Source organism: Misgurnus anguillicaudatus, chromosome 21 (genome assembly GCF_027580225.2).
Source record: "Misgurnus anguillicaudatus chromosome 21, ASM2758022v2, whole genome shotgun sequence".
Lineage (NCBI taxonomy): Eukaryota > Metazoa > Chordata > Actinopteri > Cypriniformes > Cobitidae > Misgurnus > Misgurnus anguillicaudatus.
This window is the reverse complement of record NC_073357.2, coordinates 19,455,244-19,472,310: the sequence shown is the minus strand read 5'-3', so window position 1 is coordinate 19,472,310 and position 17,067 is coordinate 19,455,244. Positions and strand designations below refer to the sequence as shown.

Here is a 17,067-nt window from a genome sequence, read left to right as displayed (position 1 = left end):
AGGGTCTTTTAATTTTATTCTGCTGAATTGACACGTGTCTATATGTTCTGTTTAATATTGATATTTTTTATTAAATATAATACTAACATTTTCGATGGTAGATCGATTTGTTTGGTTTGCCTGGCACATACTGTAGACTGCTATCATAACCATTATCCTTTTAGGCTATCAAACATTTAGTCATAAAGCGTTGACTACATGTCAATCAAAGAAATGAGCCTGTGCAAATACTTTAATTACAGATTTTTATTCTAGAGCAATGAAGTTTGTAACATTAAATATACATATCATAATAGTACAATTTATGATAAAAAACAGGAAGTTGTTTTCACGTGAATTTGGTCAATTTTATTTGTCACTTTATGAATAACAATGAAGGCATTTTACAACACTGTCCAAAAAGTCATAAATGTTACATCAGTAATAATAACACTAATAATATCAGCAACGTATTACAATATCTAATATAAAAATGATTGGACAAACAATATAAAATTACATATTTTCACAACACCTTTGTAATGTAAATGTAAACAATGTAAAACATTACTAAGATAAACATCACAGCATACAGTCTTGTTTAATTAACTGAATCTAAAAAAGACAGTCTATAGTTATGTGGTGAAGTCTATATACCGTATGTGATGCTTAATATTAAAGGAAAAAAGGTCAACTGGCAGTTTCAGTAATATACACAAGATAAAATACAGATATAATCACATAGATGACATAAGGTAACTTGGGATGTGGGGAAATAAGATGAACTATTTAACTATTGGGAGACAACTTTATCATTCTAAACAAGTTTTCATCCACTACACTAGTGAATTGCAACTTCATCGATCACAAGGCCTAAGCCTAGTCCCAAACTAAAATGTATATTTGAGCTGTCTTAACAAAAAAACAACTTTTACTGACATATCTTTAAATATATCAGTGCCATAATTTTGTCTCAAGTGGCACATCAGTAAGTTTATTTGTAAGTCACATTTTTAAAAGTAGTGTAAATGTCCAATTTTAGCTTAGGCATAATCCTGGTTTAACCTTGACCTTGTCTTTAAAATCTGACTTGAGTGTACATTTTATACTGACTGAGGAAACAATGACTTTTCATACTCATCCTCATCATCATCATCACCACCACCACCACCACCACAATAGTGGATATCCTCCTCATCCATGTGAATTTCCCTAAAGTAATCATCATCTTTTATGTTCCCAAACAGCTCAGAAAAGTTGTCAAGCACAGTACAGTACAACTGGCAAACAGAGGAGATGATGTAGTATTGTCTTTTCTTTAGCAGGAAGTGAAGTCCTAGAACTCCACTGTCAGAGAAACCACAGTCCTGGTCTGTAACTATCAAACAAGAACAACAAATATTTAGTAATTAATATATAATTGTAATCCATGCTCTGCAGAATTTAGAGAACCATACACTTTACCAGTAGGAAGCAGCAGTCATGGCTAATTAGCAGAAATTTCATTTAAAATCTGCAGAGACCCCAGCCCCCATAACCAGGATTGGTGACGACCGTCCTACAGCATGAAAGTAAAAACATAAATACACATTATACTAAATATATTTAAATTGGAATGAGTAACAAGACATACCATGCTCATTCCATACCCATGGCCATGCGTAACTCCCAGATGCCAGAATTGTATCAGCTGACAGCAGTTTTTCAGGTGCTGCCCTGTTGTACTCATCTATAGTCACAACGAATTTGGCCTTTTCCTCCAAAATCTTTCGGTGAAGTTTGTCTTCTCTCTTTTCCATCTTAAAAAACAAATGTGATTTGTCATAATCTGTACAGTTTAAAACTTTATCTTAAAATGTTATATAAATGCATTTATGTATGATACATACAAGTGAATGATCAAAGTATATTTTGCACAAATGTATGAATATTTAAATTAATGCTGTCCAGGGTTGAAATTTGTTAGAAGTCAGAAAATTATTTAATGATGATTTTGAGGTTAACCTGTTTGTCGGTTGCTTCCTCTGCCTGATGCTATTATAATCATTTCACTCGCACTCTGGAGCCGCAGAGTGTAAGAAATTCAAGTTTTGATGGCATTAAAAACAAAGCAACAATGCAACATACATGCTTTATCTTAAAAAGCATGGTAACTTCAATGCGTATTGTTTTAACTACAAATAACACAGTAGATCTATAGTTACTGTGGTAAAAGCATGGTAAATGCAACGCTTATCATGCTAGAGCTACAAACAACGCACTTAATACAATCACCTAAAGGATTATTAGGAACACCATAGTAATACTGTGTTTGACCCTCTTTCGCCTTCAGAACTGCCTTAATACTATGTGGCATTGATTCAACAAGGTGCTGAAAGCATTCTTTAGAAATGTTGGCCTATATTGATAGGATAGCATCTTGCAGTTGATGGAGATTTGTGGGATGCACATCCAGGGCACGAGGCTCCCATCCACCACATCCCAAAGATGCTCTATTGGGTTGAGATCTGGTGACTGTGGGGGCCATTTTAGTACAGTGAACTCATTGTCATGTTCAAGAAGCCAATTTGAAATGATTTGAGCTTTGTGACATGGTGCATTATCCTGCTGGAAGTAACCATCAGAGGATGAGTACATGGTGGTCATAAACGGATGGACATGGTCAGAAACAATGCTCAGGTAGGCCGTGGCATTTAAACGATGCCCAATTGGCACTAAGGGGCCTAAAGTGTGCCAAAAAAAAAAAAAACATCCCCCACACCATTACACCACCAGCCTGCACAGTGGTAACAAGGCATGATGGATCCATGTTCTCATTCTGTTTACGCCAAATTCTGACTCTACCATCTGAATGTCTCAACAGAGACTCATCAGACCAGGCAACATTTTTCAACAATTTTGGTGAGCTTGTGCAAATTGTAGCCTCTTTTTCCTATTTGTAGTGGAGATAAGTAGTACCCGGTGGGGTCTACTGCTGTTGTAGCCCATCCACCTCGAGGTTGTGCGTGTTGTGGCTTCACAAATGCTTTGCGGCATACCTCGGTTGTAACGAGTGGTTATTTCAGTCACAGTTGCTCTTCTGTCAGCTTGAATCAGTCCATACCACACTCAAAATTGCTTAAATCCTTAAAACCTTTCTGTGGCGTTTAATCAGACCCAAAAGTCGCGCGCACAAAAACCATGCGCGAGGGAGAGATACATGGCACAGAAAACTATTCGCACGCGGAAAAAGCATCCTCGCGAGAGCGCCCCTCCGCTCAGCGCGCACAAATGCAGTCACGTGAGCAAGGGTTTGGATGAGTGCTTGCTCGACTCTCTCTATGGTCTCACAGCTGCACCACACGCGCTCGCTCGCTCGAGATTACTTTTGCGACTTTGGGGGCGGGACATTGACTGATGTCTCTGCATCTGTGATTGGTTGTTTGATTTGATTAGTGACATGCATGATCTCTTGGTCCACAATCCATCTCCAGTCAATCTAGGTAGAGAAAACATGTTTTAATATGATCATTATGTCGGAGTAGGTAATCTATGTTAAAACATTAGTCTTGTTTAAACCATGCAAACATAACCAAACAATATGCCCCTTTTTAAGGTATTAATTTTGTTTGTTGTTTAATATGTAGATAATTTAACAACCATATTATGGCAAATGAAATGAAACTCAAATACAACAACAGAGTAAAATTAAATGCTATTTTAACCCTGAAAAGATACAGAATGGCTACAAAAACTAATATATATATATATATATATATATATATTGGAGTATATATATTTGGAGTTCAAATCTAGTTTGTTTATATATATAGTTTGTTTATATATATATATGAAATCTAGTTTGTATATATATATATTATTTGTACAGGACTATACTAAAGTTTGCTAATGCTAAGTCTGAACCAACTCTGTAACCTGACAATGTCAATATGTAGCCTATAGTATATATTGCAGGATGATAAACAGTAAACAAAATATATAATAAAATTGGCATTATTGTCTGGTTTGCAGCCTATTGCATGGATCAAACAAGACAATGTTTCAAAATGACGTGCTCCGACACAATGGTCCTACCAAAACGTGTCTCCTCCACCCAGACCGACCGGATACGAACCGAGAACAGAAGATCTGAGAACGAATCACCGATCAAATCAACCAACCAACCACAGGCACGAAGACACCAGTCAATGTCCCGCCCCCAAAAGTCATATCGATCGAGCGAGCGCGTGTGGTACAGCCGTGAGAGCACAGAGAGAGCCAGAGTCGTGCAAAAGCTCATCCAAGCCCCTGCTCGCGCGACCGCACCCGTGCGCGCCGAGCGGAGGTGCGCTCTCGCAAGGATGCTTTACACAATTGTGTTCTGCTTTTTAGCGCTCGAATAGTGTTCGCGTGCTCGTATCTCTCACTCGCGCGTGGTTTTTGTGTGTGCTGGGTCTGATTAAACGCCATACCTTTCTTTCCCATTCTGACATTCAGTTTGGAGTTCAGGAGATTGTCTTGACCAGGACCACACCCCTAAATGCATTGAAGCAACTGCCATGTGATTGGTTGATTAGATAACTGTATAAATGAGAAATTGAACAGGTGTTCCTAATAATCCTTTAGGTCAGTTCCCAACTTCAGTCCTCAAGGTCCCCCTACCAAAATGTTTTAAATGTCTCCTTATATGAAACACCTGATTCCACTCATCAGTCTTGTTCCAGAATGTTTAAAACGTTCCTTAATTAACACACTAACAAGCTAATGAACTGAATCAGCCCTTACAAAATTTAACCATGGTTTTTACTACAATTAAAAAAAAAAACATGGTTACTGCAGTAACTACAATAACCATGGTTTAACTATGGTTTTTGAAAACCATGGTGGTCAAAACCACCGTTATTTTGTCGTTACCATGGTTTTCAAAAACCATAGTTTAACCATGCTTATTGTAGTTACAGTAACCATGTTTTTTTTTTTTTTTTTTAATTGGAATAATACCATGGTTAAATTTTGTAAGGGCTGATTCAGTTCATTAGCTTGTTAGTGTGTTAATTAAGGAACGTTTTAAACATTCTGGAACAAGACTGATGAGTGGAATCAGGTGTTTGTCAAAACCATGGTTGTTTTGTAGTTACCATGGTTTTCAAAAACCATAGTTTAACCATGCTTATTGTAGTAAAACCATGGTTTTGCTCATAGTAATCAATCAATACACAAAAAAACATGGTTACTACACTTTTACCACAATAAAACCATGGTTAGTTTTCGTAAGGGAGGTGTTATATATGAAGACATCTAAAACATTCTGGGAGGGGGGGCCCTGAGGTGAGAGTATACACTGTTACCGTGGTAAAGCATGGTAAATTCGACGCGAATCGGATTTAGCACGCAGTATCCGAAATATACTGTTACCGTGGTAAAGCATGGTAAATTCGACGCGAATCGGATTTTAGCACGCAGTAGCCGAAACTGTTACCGTGGTAAAGCATGGTAAATTCGACGCGAATCGGATTTTAGCACGCAGTAGCCGAAATATACTGTTACCGTGGTAAAGCATGGTAAACTCGACGCGTATCGCGTTACCTTTATCCTAATATGACTATTATAAACTGGTCGAATCTGCATCACGTCACGTTAAAGCTGAAGATGGCATTTAATCGCTTTAGTTACGATGTGCTGATTTAAAATCATTTTGAGATACAATAAACCTAAGCAGAACTGACAGATATAAAACAGCGATTGAATTGAACACGTTTAACCTGATTTATATAGAGTAATAAACTTTATATCAAATTAAAGAGACTTAACTTACCAACATGCGTTGTTAAATCTTGCGATGTAATGTAATGCAACTCCTAATTATGTTACATGGAGTTCTTCTCTTTAGCGACCCCAGTGGACGTTTATTTTTCAAAACTTTAGCAATACGTACCTGTTAGTACATATTTGTGGTCCTGCAAAAAAGTGTACAGAGGTACGTATTTCCCATGAGACCAGGTTGACCAATACAAATCTACAGCTCATACAATATAAAACTCTTCACAGGACACATATCACTGAAAGAAAACTGTTTAACATGGGTCTGAGGGACACAGATATTTGTTCACAATGTACATCGCAAAGCACAGATGACTATTTTCATGCCATATGGTCCTGTCAACCTGTTTATTCATTCTGGATATCTGTTATTAAGAAACTCTCTACTATTATGGGCTGTAGAAGACCTCTTTCCCCATCACTTTGCTTGCTTGGCAATATTACAGAAATAGATAACTTTCCACTCAAACTTAAAAAAAAAATACTTATTTCTCTAACTATTGCCAAGAAAATAATTTTATTAAACTGGAAATCAAAAAGCTGTCTACACATTAACCACTGGACCAATACCCTTATAGAATACATAACATTAGAAAAAACTACATCCATGGATAACTTCACTGACATCTGGAACCCATTTTTACAATACTTCAGTTTACTAGACATATGAAACCGGATACACACACATTCCTCCTTCTCATTTTACCCCCCTAATATACTTGTTTATAAAAATAAAATCATAATATATATTGTTCATTATTTAACCATTGTTATTATTAACATTATTATCCTTTGTATTTATTGTTATTATTTACACTGCTACATGGATCTATACTCCCCTCCTCACTCTTATATTTAATTTATTGTCTATTTAAAAAAAGTATATTATTATTATTATCATTATTAGTAGTATTATTGTTTTTGACATTATTATTGTTGTTTTTCCTCATTTTCTCCCCCAAATACATTTCTGAGAAGAGGGAGAGACATACGAACATCTTGATTCATTTAAACCTACTACAAGTCATATCTTGTCATATCACTCCCTGGTTAAATACGGTGTACCACAGGGATCAATTTTAGGTCCTATCCTGTTCTCGTTATACATGTTACCCCTAGGAGACATTATCAGGAAACATAACACAAGTTTTCACTGCTATACGGATGATACCCAGCTTTACATCTCCTCACATCCCAGCGAAACACACACGTTTTCTAAGCTAACAGACTGCCTTAGCGATGTTAGTGACTGGATGGCACATAACTTTCTTAAGCTGAACTCCAATAAGACAGAGATACTTATTATTGAACCGAATCGCTACAAACACAACACGCCAGACCAGAAGTTGCACACAGATGGCTGCACTGCGGTGCCATCTTGCACAGTTAGGAACTTAGGTGTGATGTTCGACAGCAACTTATCCTTCGATAGTCATATCGCCAACATCTGCCGCACAGCATTCTTCCATCTTAGAAATATCTCGAAAATACGCCATATACTGTCTACATCTGACGCAGAGAAGCTTATCCATGCTTTTATGACCTCTAGAATAGACTATTGTAACTCGCTACTCGGGGGATGCCATGCAAATCAAGTAAACAAGCTTCAGCTAGTTCAAAACGCTTCCGCAAGGGTACTTACTCGATCTAAAAAGTACAACCACATAAGCCCAATTCTGGCATCTTTACACTGGCTACCAGTTAAATATCGCATACAATTTAAAATATCACTAATCACCTACAAAGCTTTAAATGGCCTAGCACCCTTACTATCAGAATACAATCCATCACGCACACTACGGTCGCAAAATTCTGGTCTCTTGATTATCCCTAGACTATCAAAAGTGTCTAAAAGTGGAAGATCCTTTTCCTACTTAGCCCCTAAGCTCTGGAATGATTTACCAACCGATTTTGGAACTTTCGTGTGTCTTGTGAATAGGATGCCATACAGACCCGTTTGCCACTGAACCTGCATTAACAACGACAGTGGGGCTCCCGGCCTTAGTCAAACGGGTTGCACGTATGGTCGGGTTGGGATTTTGGCGTTTTCATGTGTCTTGTGAATAGTATGCCATACAAACCCGTTTGCCGCTGAACCTGCATTAACGACGACAGTGGGGCCTCCAGCCTTAGTCAAACGGGTTGGCACGTATGGTTGGGTTGTGATTTTGGCATTTTCGTGTGTCTTGTGAATAGTATGCCATACAAACCATTTGCCACTGAACCTGCATTAACGACGACAGTGGGGCCTCCAGCCTTAGTCAAACGGGTTGGCACGTATGGTTGGGTTGTGATTTTGGCGCTTTCTTTGTATTGCGAATAGTATGCCATACAGACCTGTTTGCCACTGAACCTGCATTAATGACGACAGTGGGGCTTCCGACCTTAGTCAAACGGGTTGGCACGTATGGTCGGGTTGCGATTTTGGTGCTTTCGTGTGTCTTGTGAATAGTAGGCTATGCCATACAGACCCGTTTGCCACTGAACCTACATTAACGACGACAGTGGGGCCTCCAGCCTTAGTCAAATGGGTTGACACGTATGGTCAGGTTGCGATGTTGGCGTTTTCTCGTGATCTTGTAAATAGTATGCAATATAGACCCCGTTTGCCACTGAACCTGCATTAACGACGACAGTGGGGTTACAGGCCTTAGTCAAACGGGTCGACAGGTTTCATTTTCTCTTAAAGATCGGAAGGTGACCCTTAGTTACCATATATACCGTCGCAGTGGGCCCCCAATTTGCAAAATCCTCAACTGTGGATAATATAATTATGCCGCAATAGTTAGTCTGTCTGAAACTAAGCTGATTAAACCACATCACTGTGTGACACTTGCATTATATGTGAACGGCCCCTACACTAATATGATTTTGTTTTTCTCTCCCTGTCTCGTCCTCGACCCTGAGGACAATGGGACAAACAGACCCAGTTCCGGTAGATGTGAAAGTCGGCACACCTCTGATCTACTGGTCGTCCTTCAATGTGATGCCCAGCTGATGCCTGACCAAGGATCACCGGCAGGACCTGCTTAATCGGACCTGCTTAATCTCCGCTTAATCTCCTTATCCGTTTATATGTGTGTATATACATGTATATCTCCCAAGGGTTTTTCCCTCCTAGGACTTTTTATTTTTTATTTCCTCGGCTAAACAACCCGGGGTTTTTGTTTTTTTTTCCTAGGAGTTTTTTTTACCCCGGGGAGGTAGCCTGGTTGGGCTTAACTTAGCTTCTTCTTCTAGACGTTACATTAGTAATACGCTCGCTCATAATGTCGAGTCAAATTTGATTGCTTATGCTATTGTGTATTATGTTGTGCTATCTGTCGTTTTTCTGTGCTTTTACTGCTTCTATTAATGTAAAGCTGCTCTGAAACAATTAAGTATTGTGAAAAGCGCTATATAAATAGTTGAAATTGAATTGAAAAAAAAAATGTTATGAGTAGTATCAATTAATTATTATAATTATTAATATTATTGTCAGGACTCTGCCTTGAAGTCTTGTTATATTTGTATTTTGTCATGGTGGCAGAGTTCTGGCAGGCCCTGGCCTTGTGTGGAGGTTCATGCCTTGTTTTTGTGTTTGGCATGTGCCTCCGGTGACCCCGCCCCCTCGTTCTCCTGCTTATTAGTAATCATTGGTTTTCTCCCATAACCTGTTCCCGCTCGTTATCTTGTTTGGTTTCCTCTATTTAATGTCAGTGTATCTTTAGTTCTGTGCAGGTTCATTGTGTTCTGTTGCCGTGTTTTGTGTTCAGTAGTCAAGATATCAAGTCTTAGTGTTATTTGTCAAGTTCATGTTTCATGTTGTGTACCCCCTCGTGGGTGTTTGTTTTGTTAGTGTTCAAAATAAAGTGTTTTCTGTTTTTCCCTGACATCGTTGCGTTTGGGTTCATCTGTCCAGCATTCCCTCACAATTATACTTATAATAAACATACCGGTATCAACATTTAATTATCTTTTCCCCCATCTTCCTTCTGTCCCCAGTCCCCCCCCCCTTTTTTCTCTTTCTCTGATTTTCTGCCTGATGGATGGTGGATGGATGTGGCATTGAGTTTGAGGAAATTGCCACCTGGTTGTCCCCATAATCTTTCCTCTGCTGTTCCCAGCCTCAGTCTGACCCAGCTTTTCGTACCTCCTCCCTTTATCATTATTATTATTATTATTATTATTATTATTATCATTATTGCTATTATTAAAATACAATACACTTTAAAAATATAACATCGACACCATAACCAAAATATAGGGCAAGTGTGGCGTGTGTGCTGGCAAGGCCTTTACTATGACCTGGTTCGGCACTGCACATCACATTGTTTTTAATGCACTAAACACCAGTAGATTTCTTGGTCGACATATTAATTCAGTATCAATCTAATATTACAAATAAAACATAGGGTAAGTGTGACGTGTGTGTTGACCTGACCACTACCCGGGACTGCATGTCCATTTTTTAAATGCACCACACATTAGAGGTTTTCATATATCATTATTCAAACAAAACAGGGTAGGCCTGAGGTGGGAAGTACCCTGTGGGACCATGAGGGGCTGCTCCTTGGGCCCGATGCCACATCTGTCCCCAATACCTCAAAACACACAAGGGCTAGTTGCTTGTGGGGTATGTATTTTCCTCATCTTTCAACCCCTCTGTTTGTGCTACCCTCTGTTTTTGCTATATATGTATTATTTATTGATATATATATATATATTTTTTTCTTTCTTTTTTTCTCTTTCTTTCTTCCTCTATTCTAACCGTATGAATTTATCTAAATTTATCTATTAATTGGATTACCTACTGTTAAACGTGTATGCATTACTCTAAATATCCCCTCATTCTTTACACACACATATACTTACAACATGATATGTATGGGCAATGGCTGTATTTATTATTTGTTTGATGCTAGAACATCTGTATTTCAAAACAGCTTTACAAGGGGGTATGGCTTAGCTAAATGAGATGTAAATGAAAGAGGTGTAAAGTACTTGAGTAAATGTACTTCGTTACTGTACTTAAGTATTTTTTGGGCTACTTTGTACTTGTACTGAGTATCAAAAATATAAGCAACTTTTACTCTCTACTCAACTACATTTTTGATTGAGAATTTGTACTCTTTACTCCACTACATTTGAACTGACACTTACCGTTACTCGCTACATTGTTTATTCATCAAATAAAAACGAGACGAAAGTGTCAGAGAGTGAGGGACAGAATCTTTGTGTGGTCGCGAGGTTAGACGCACACACACAACTGAGGGACTTCATGTGGCGCTACCCAGGGTAATTGTATGAAATCAAAGTACTGCGAGAGCGAATCAAATGCATATGGAGAAGTCTGGTCTCACGGTACTTTGATGTCAAATGCTGAATGGCTTGCATTGAGCCACCGTAGCGCAAAATATAACACACAGTGGCAGAGTTAAAAATCTACTCTGAGGGACATCAGCTTGCAGTGAAAAGATAGCGTCTGGTCTGAGAGAAGAGATAAAGAGCAGACATATGGATGCATATCACATTTGATTCTGTCAAGGGACCCTTTGTTAAACTTGTGATGCTACAATCAAAACAAACGCCAGGCGCGATTGCAGGAGGGTCATTCCATATAAATTTGTTATCGTATTGGCGTTTCATCCACACGGATCCGGCGTTTTGGGAGACTGAATCCGCTATTTTTTGAAACCGGGTCCTAAAGTGGATAAATCTGAAACCAACACCCTTGCGGTTTCGTCTGTACAGCCAATCCGTATATTTTGTGAAGCGAAAACGTCATCACATCACGTGTCGGAAGCGTTACACGTAACAGCAACAACAATAACGGCGGACTAAGTAATTGTGTTCGTGCTACAGAAGCTACTTAAGCCTACTAGCTTTATTACAGCAAAATCTATTGCTTCTATGCAATTGTGGTGACCAACAAGCGATAATGGAAAACACCATACGTTGGTTATGCGCATGCTCAAAGTCTTCTTCTCCGTGTATAGTGTATATCTGTGGCAGAATTACAGCGCCCCATACTGGTCCGGCATATATACTACACAACTTTCAGTCGGTTTCAGTGGTTTCGTGTTTACGGATTATTTTTTTAGAGCAAGTAAAAAAATGATCAGATCGGGAATGCACCGGCTTCGTGTGGACATAGCCCATGTCCCAGGACGTAACAATATATTATATTTAGGGCTGTCAATAGATTAAAAAAATTAATCTAGATTAATCGCATGATTTCATGAGTTAACTGCGATTAATCGCAAATTAATCGCACATTTTTATCCATTCTAAATTTACCCTAATTTAACACTTTTCGGGTTTTTAATATTCTAATCATATATACATATATAGATGCTTTATGCAAATGTATGTTAACAACAGCCTGTTTACATTTTAACAGAATCACCATATGAATTTTCTTTTCAGAAGATTTTTCTTTCTCCATTTTTGTTTGCTGCTGCATCATTTGTGACCTGTGCTGGCAAGTTGAGTCGGAATTAGCAAATTTAAAAAAAATAGTTGTTCATATTTTGACATTCTCTATTAAAACATAGAACAATGCATGATTTGTTGAAATATAACAAATTATGACAGAACTACACGTGTTTGAAGTTGAAAGAGTCAAATTACCACAAAAATGTCCACATCCATACATTATATTACCACATCAATACCTTAAAATCACTGGTAAAACTAATAGATTTAGCACACACAAAGCAAAAACATCATCAGTGTATGTTCAACTTTTTTTCCTTTTTTTTGATTGACATTGAGACAGACTGCTTAAAATCTAAGTGATCTAATATAATGTTACACATCAGATATTTTTACCCAACAGTTAACCAAACATTTACTTAAAACATAACAGATTATAGAGCCTACCTGCGTGAATTCTTATCAAAACAGATATTTGTAAAACTGTAATTTTGTGTAGATGTCTATATATCCGGGACGCGCACTTGCGCGTCTGTGTGCACGCGCTTCAGATGTCAGTCAGTCAGCGTGAGGAGATCGCTTTTGAGTCTTGTCGCTCTTAATAACTCTTTAACATTAATCAGGTACCGAACTTTATCTCTCTTAATGACTATTTTAACATCAAGCAAGTCCTGCAGTCTATTTTATAAGTCATGCATAAAAGCGAAACCAAAATGAATTGAGACGCATTTTTGTATTAGATTAAGCATTAGGAGGACGGTAGCGTTACACCTCTAAGATCATATCAGATGTCCAACGAGCATTTAGAGCATTGGATTTGGTAGACGGACCGATTTGCTTAATGTTCTTATTTCTACGAAAACCTTTTACTCATTTAGAGAGAGTCACATTTGTCTGCGTCTCTGTTCATTCAACTATGGGCTGGACCAAGGGTCAAACAGAAATTGCGTGTTGCGTTAATCTCCGTTAATAAAATTAGTGGCGTTAAAATGAATTTGCGTTAACGCGTTATTAACGCGTTAATTTTGACAGCCCTAATTATATTGATTCAAACCAATGACTGTTTTTGAATCCCTGTGCTAATAATCAGTGTGTTTTAAAACAATTGCATGGGGAGGTACTGAATGAATAAGGATCGAAATAAAAAATTACAGGAGGAAAATGGGGCTGGGTGGTCTGGGGAGGCAATCTCACGCTATATTTGGTGATATTAGAACAGGTTAAAGAGAAGACAGTGGAATGAGAGATAATAGCGTCAGGGCTTGAGCCTCTAGCAGAGGCAGCCTCACGCTAGGACGCACCAGCAGTTAACATCCTAGGATAGACAATAATACAGAAGAGGAAAATGGATCGCGACACTGGTGGATAAAACAGAAATATTTGGTGAAAATGGAAGCGGGGAAGGGAACTGGTTGAAACCGGCGCTCTAGGACGCGGCCCGCCTGCAACCGGTGGTGTAGCGAAGAGCTACCTTAAAGGACTGTAAAGGGCTGATGCCGTGTGTGAATAGCAGTGAACCAGGTGTCGGTCAGAACACCACAAAGCAGGGAGGAACTTCAAGTATTTATTTAGAAATGGAATAAAGATGACTGGACTACACAATAATTGTCTTAAGGGTGAAGACACTTAAGGATAATGGCCGCCAATGATTCCAGTGAAGACACAGGGTAAGAATATGGTATGATAGGAAGCTTGTGCTGATCCTTGTTTTTCCAGGGATATTATGGCTGAAGTTGTGGAGGTTGGGCCGTATAAGGAAATAATTGCAGGTTATGGTAATGTGTGGAGATGTGGTTACCCTGCAACAACAACAAAACATTTCCTAATAAACCAAACTTTATTTACATTAATGAACATAAATAGCAATAGCGCATCATTATTAACATTTAAACTATGGCTTCTCCCCTCATCCATTGAGACAGATTCATAAACGTATAGTATAACATGTCTCTCACTTTAACAACATGTATACTACTTAAATAACGGTTTACTATAACATCAAAAACAGACTAAACAACATAAATAGCTGCATAACACTACATTAACACTAGCGCAATGGTGCTAATAAACCATATACAACGAAATCAATTATTATGATTATACTCACACTTATAAAACGCACATGAGCACACAAAACACTGTAATCTGACAATTACAGTTTTGTTTTGTCCATCACAGGCTGTGAATCTGCTCGTCAGCAGCTGAGGCGATATTACGGTGATTCGCTTCCTACCCGCGATCTGCTCTTTCATGATAAAAGTCCTCACTCCGTTGTGCTTTAAAATCCTCTCGTGAGTGGGGCTTTTGCGCAGGTGGTGAGAGGCATTAGGAAAAACCCGGTACTCAGCGGAGTAGGGTGGAAGCTGCAGGAAGCAAAATTTGGGCCCGGTGGCCTTGCTTGCTAGATGAGGATGAGAGGCTTAATGGGAAAAGGTTAGTAGACTGAAAGGAGACATTTAGACATAGCGTTAAACCTGAGCGAAAGTTGTAGTTTAATAGCGATCGTTTCAATCTTTTAACAGTCACTGTTTAGTGATTTGGCTCGATGGGCTGGATAGGAAACCGAGGCGAAAAAATGGCATCTGTCTCGCCGGTGGGGGCGAGAGTAGGATTCGGCATCCTGGCGTGAAGTGGAAAGTGTTGTTTAATATCCTTAAAGTTTCGGGTAGAGAGAAATGAATCCTTGGGGCAAGTAGTGGCGGGCCAGAGAATTTTTTTCGTCTGACAATGCTCGAAACTGGACATGACGACACGTGGGCAGGGCTAAATGCTGCAAAAAATCTGTCACGGGACAGAGGTGAGGGAATGCCATTTATAGGCACCTCTTTGCACTGATTGGTTGGATCACATGAACATGCTTCTCCCGAACTTAGTTAAATAAACTTCAATCTTTTAATCTCTAAAAACATGAAGTGAATGAACCACATACAAGGTTTTATCCTGCTTTATGCTGTTTGTATTTAATTGTATTTATTTATCAAACTATAAGACTACCTAATTTCAGTATGCAACATGCTTCTCAAAGTTTTACAACCTCGAATTTAACTTAAGTACAGTTATCAAGAAAAATTACTCAAGTACTTTATACCTCTGTTCAGCGGGACCCGACTTTTAAGGACGAATAGAACAGTCCCACGCAGACCTCTATTTCAAACCTTAGGTGTGTATGTGTGTGTCATACCTGAATTAATAATAATAAAAAAGAAATAAAGTTCGGACTGCAAGCCAATGAGTCATATTTATGAGTCATCTTATTAAAATGGGTGTTATCCGTTGCCACAATAGTGATCTGCTGTCTGCTTAGGTGGACAGGACAAGACTTTAAATGGATACTCTTAAAAAAACATAAAGACATTACAGAATGTTACATAAATTGTTTTATATTTTTATAGATTTTCAGGTGATTTTGTTCTGGGCCATTTATGATTTACTTTTCTTTTTTTTTACTTTAATAAATTAACCACTGTTGAAAAAATATATAAACTAATAACACATATAATATAAAGTGTTATTATATAAAGTGAAACACAAGAGACATGACATTAAAAGAAACATAATCTGATGCTTTATTCAAATTTTACAAAAATGCATGCACATAACTGAGCTTAATTTGAGAATTAAGAAATCCTCACAAAGATGTTTATGGTTGCTTATACAAAATTACTGCAGAAATTGGAAAATACAAACTTCTACACATAATAATGCCAGAGCCAGTGCTTTAAGTGGGCCGGTACGCACGGTACTAAGTACCGCCACTTATAAAAATAGCTCTTCAGCGTACCACCACCTGTCCGTGCGCCCAGAACGTGCTTTTAGCGTACCGGAACGCTCATTTGCACATCTGTTTTAATTATCTGCGCTGCTGCTTTTCATAGCGTCCTTCATAATGCACGCTCGTCACATACGAGAGCAGAGACTACATTACCCATACACCTTTGAGTTTTACAAGTTAACAGCGCATGGGCGCTTTTGCCGGCGTCAGTGTAAACAATTCAACATGCTCAGGAGAGGTGTGTGAAACGCGCAACCATAGCTGTTCGGGTGAAAATAAAAATACAATGAACACTTAAGATGTTCTCCTGGCTTCTAAGTAGTAAAAGAACAAGGTCAGACTCAGAGGACTTGCTGGCTGTCACCCCGCCAAACCAGAATGATATCGCTGCAGGTCAGATGCAAGCTAATGAAAGCAGCACTTGGGCCGCGGTTGATCCGGTTCTCACAAGTGGCGTTGAGGACGAGAGTGACATCACTTCAACCGATGACAACAGCCGCGTTGGCGAGCATGAGTGGCCAGAATGTTGGTCCCAAGCACAAGTACAGTATTTCTTCACAAATTACAAGTGGCTGATAAGTAAAAATCAAAAGTTGGGTTGTAGTGTGTGTAGTCACGTTTGTGCTCGCGTAGACATGCAACAAGGGCAGAGTGTGTCGCAGGAGTGGAGTGGGTGCTTAATCTCGTCTTTTAGAAGGGACAAGGCTGCACAACAAACCTCACTACGAAAAAAAATGAAAGAGCACAGAGACTCAATTTATCACAAGAAAGCAGTTGAAATAAAAGAGAAGGCAACACAAAATAAAATGCAAAAACACATTGAAGATATGAGAAAGGCTGAATACGCTTCAACTTGCAATGTGTTTAGAAAAGCTTATAAGATTGGCAAGCATGGGCGTCTCTTTACAGACATGCCAATAGATGTCCAGTTGCAAGTCTTAAATGGTGTCAAGATGGGCAGAGTTTACACTCTAATAACTCATGTGTAAATATACTGCATCACATTGCAGATGAAATGAAAAAGAAGGTAGTCAATGACATAGTGATGAATGAAAGAAAACTGTGTGTGCTTATTGATGAATCCACTACAATAAGTGGAA

At 38.6% G+C, this 17,067-nt stretch overlaps 1 protein-coding gene and 1 long non-coding RNA gene across 7 annotated transcripts in view; both read right to left on the bottom strand.

The window, feature by feature from the left end:
- LOC129437334 (uncharacterized) overlaps positions 1–17,067 on the bottom strand; it is a 70,304-nt gene that overhangs the window by 28,927 nt on the left and 24,310 nt on the right. The window lies entirely within an intron of this gene.
- LOC129429896 (uncharacterized) lies at positions 323–5,885 on the bottom strand. Of its 4 annotated transcripts, none has more exons than XR_012360318.1 (5): positions 5,774–5,878; positions 2,938–3,457; positions 1,613–1,778; positions 1,444–1,537; positions 323–1,357 (listed from the first exon to the last, which is right to left on the bottom strand). It is a non-coding gene; the product is annotated as an uncharacterized lncRNA (long non-coding RNA). The 4 variants fall into 4 exon arrangements; XR_012360320.1 differs by having other exon boundaries at positions 3,018–3,457; XR_012360317.1 differs by lacking the exon at positions 2,938–3,457 and having other exon boundaries at positions 5,774–5,885.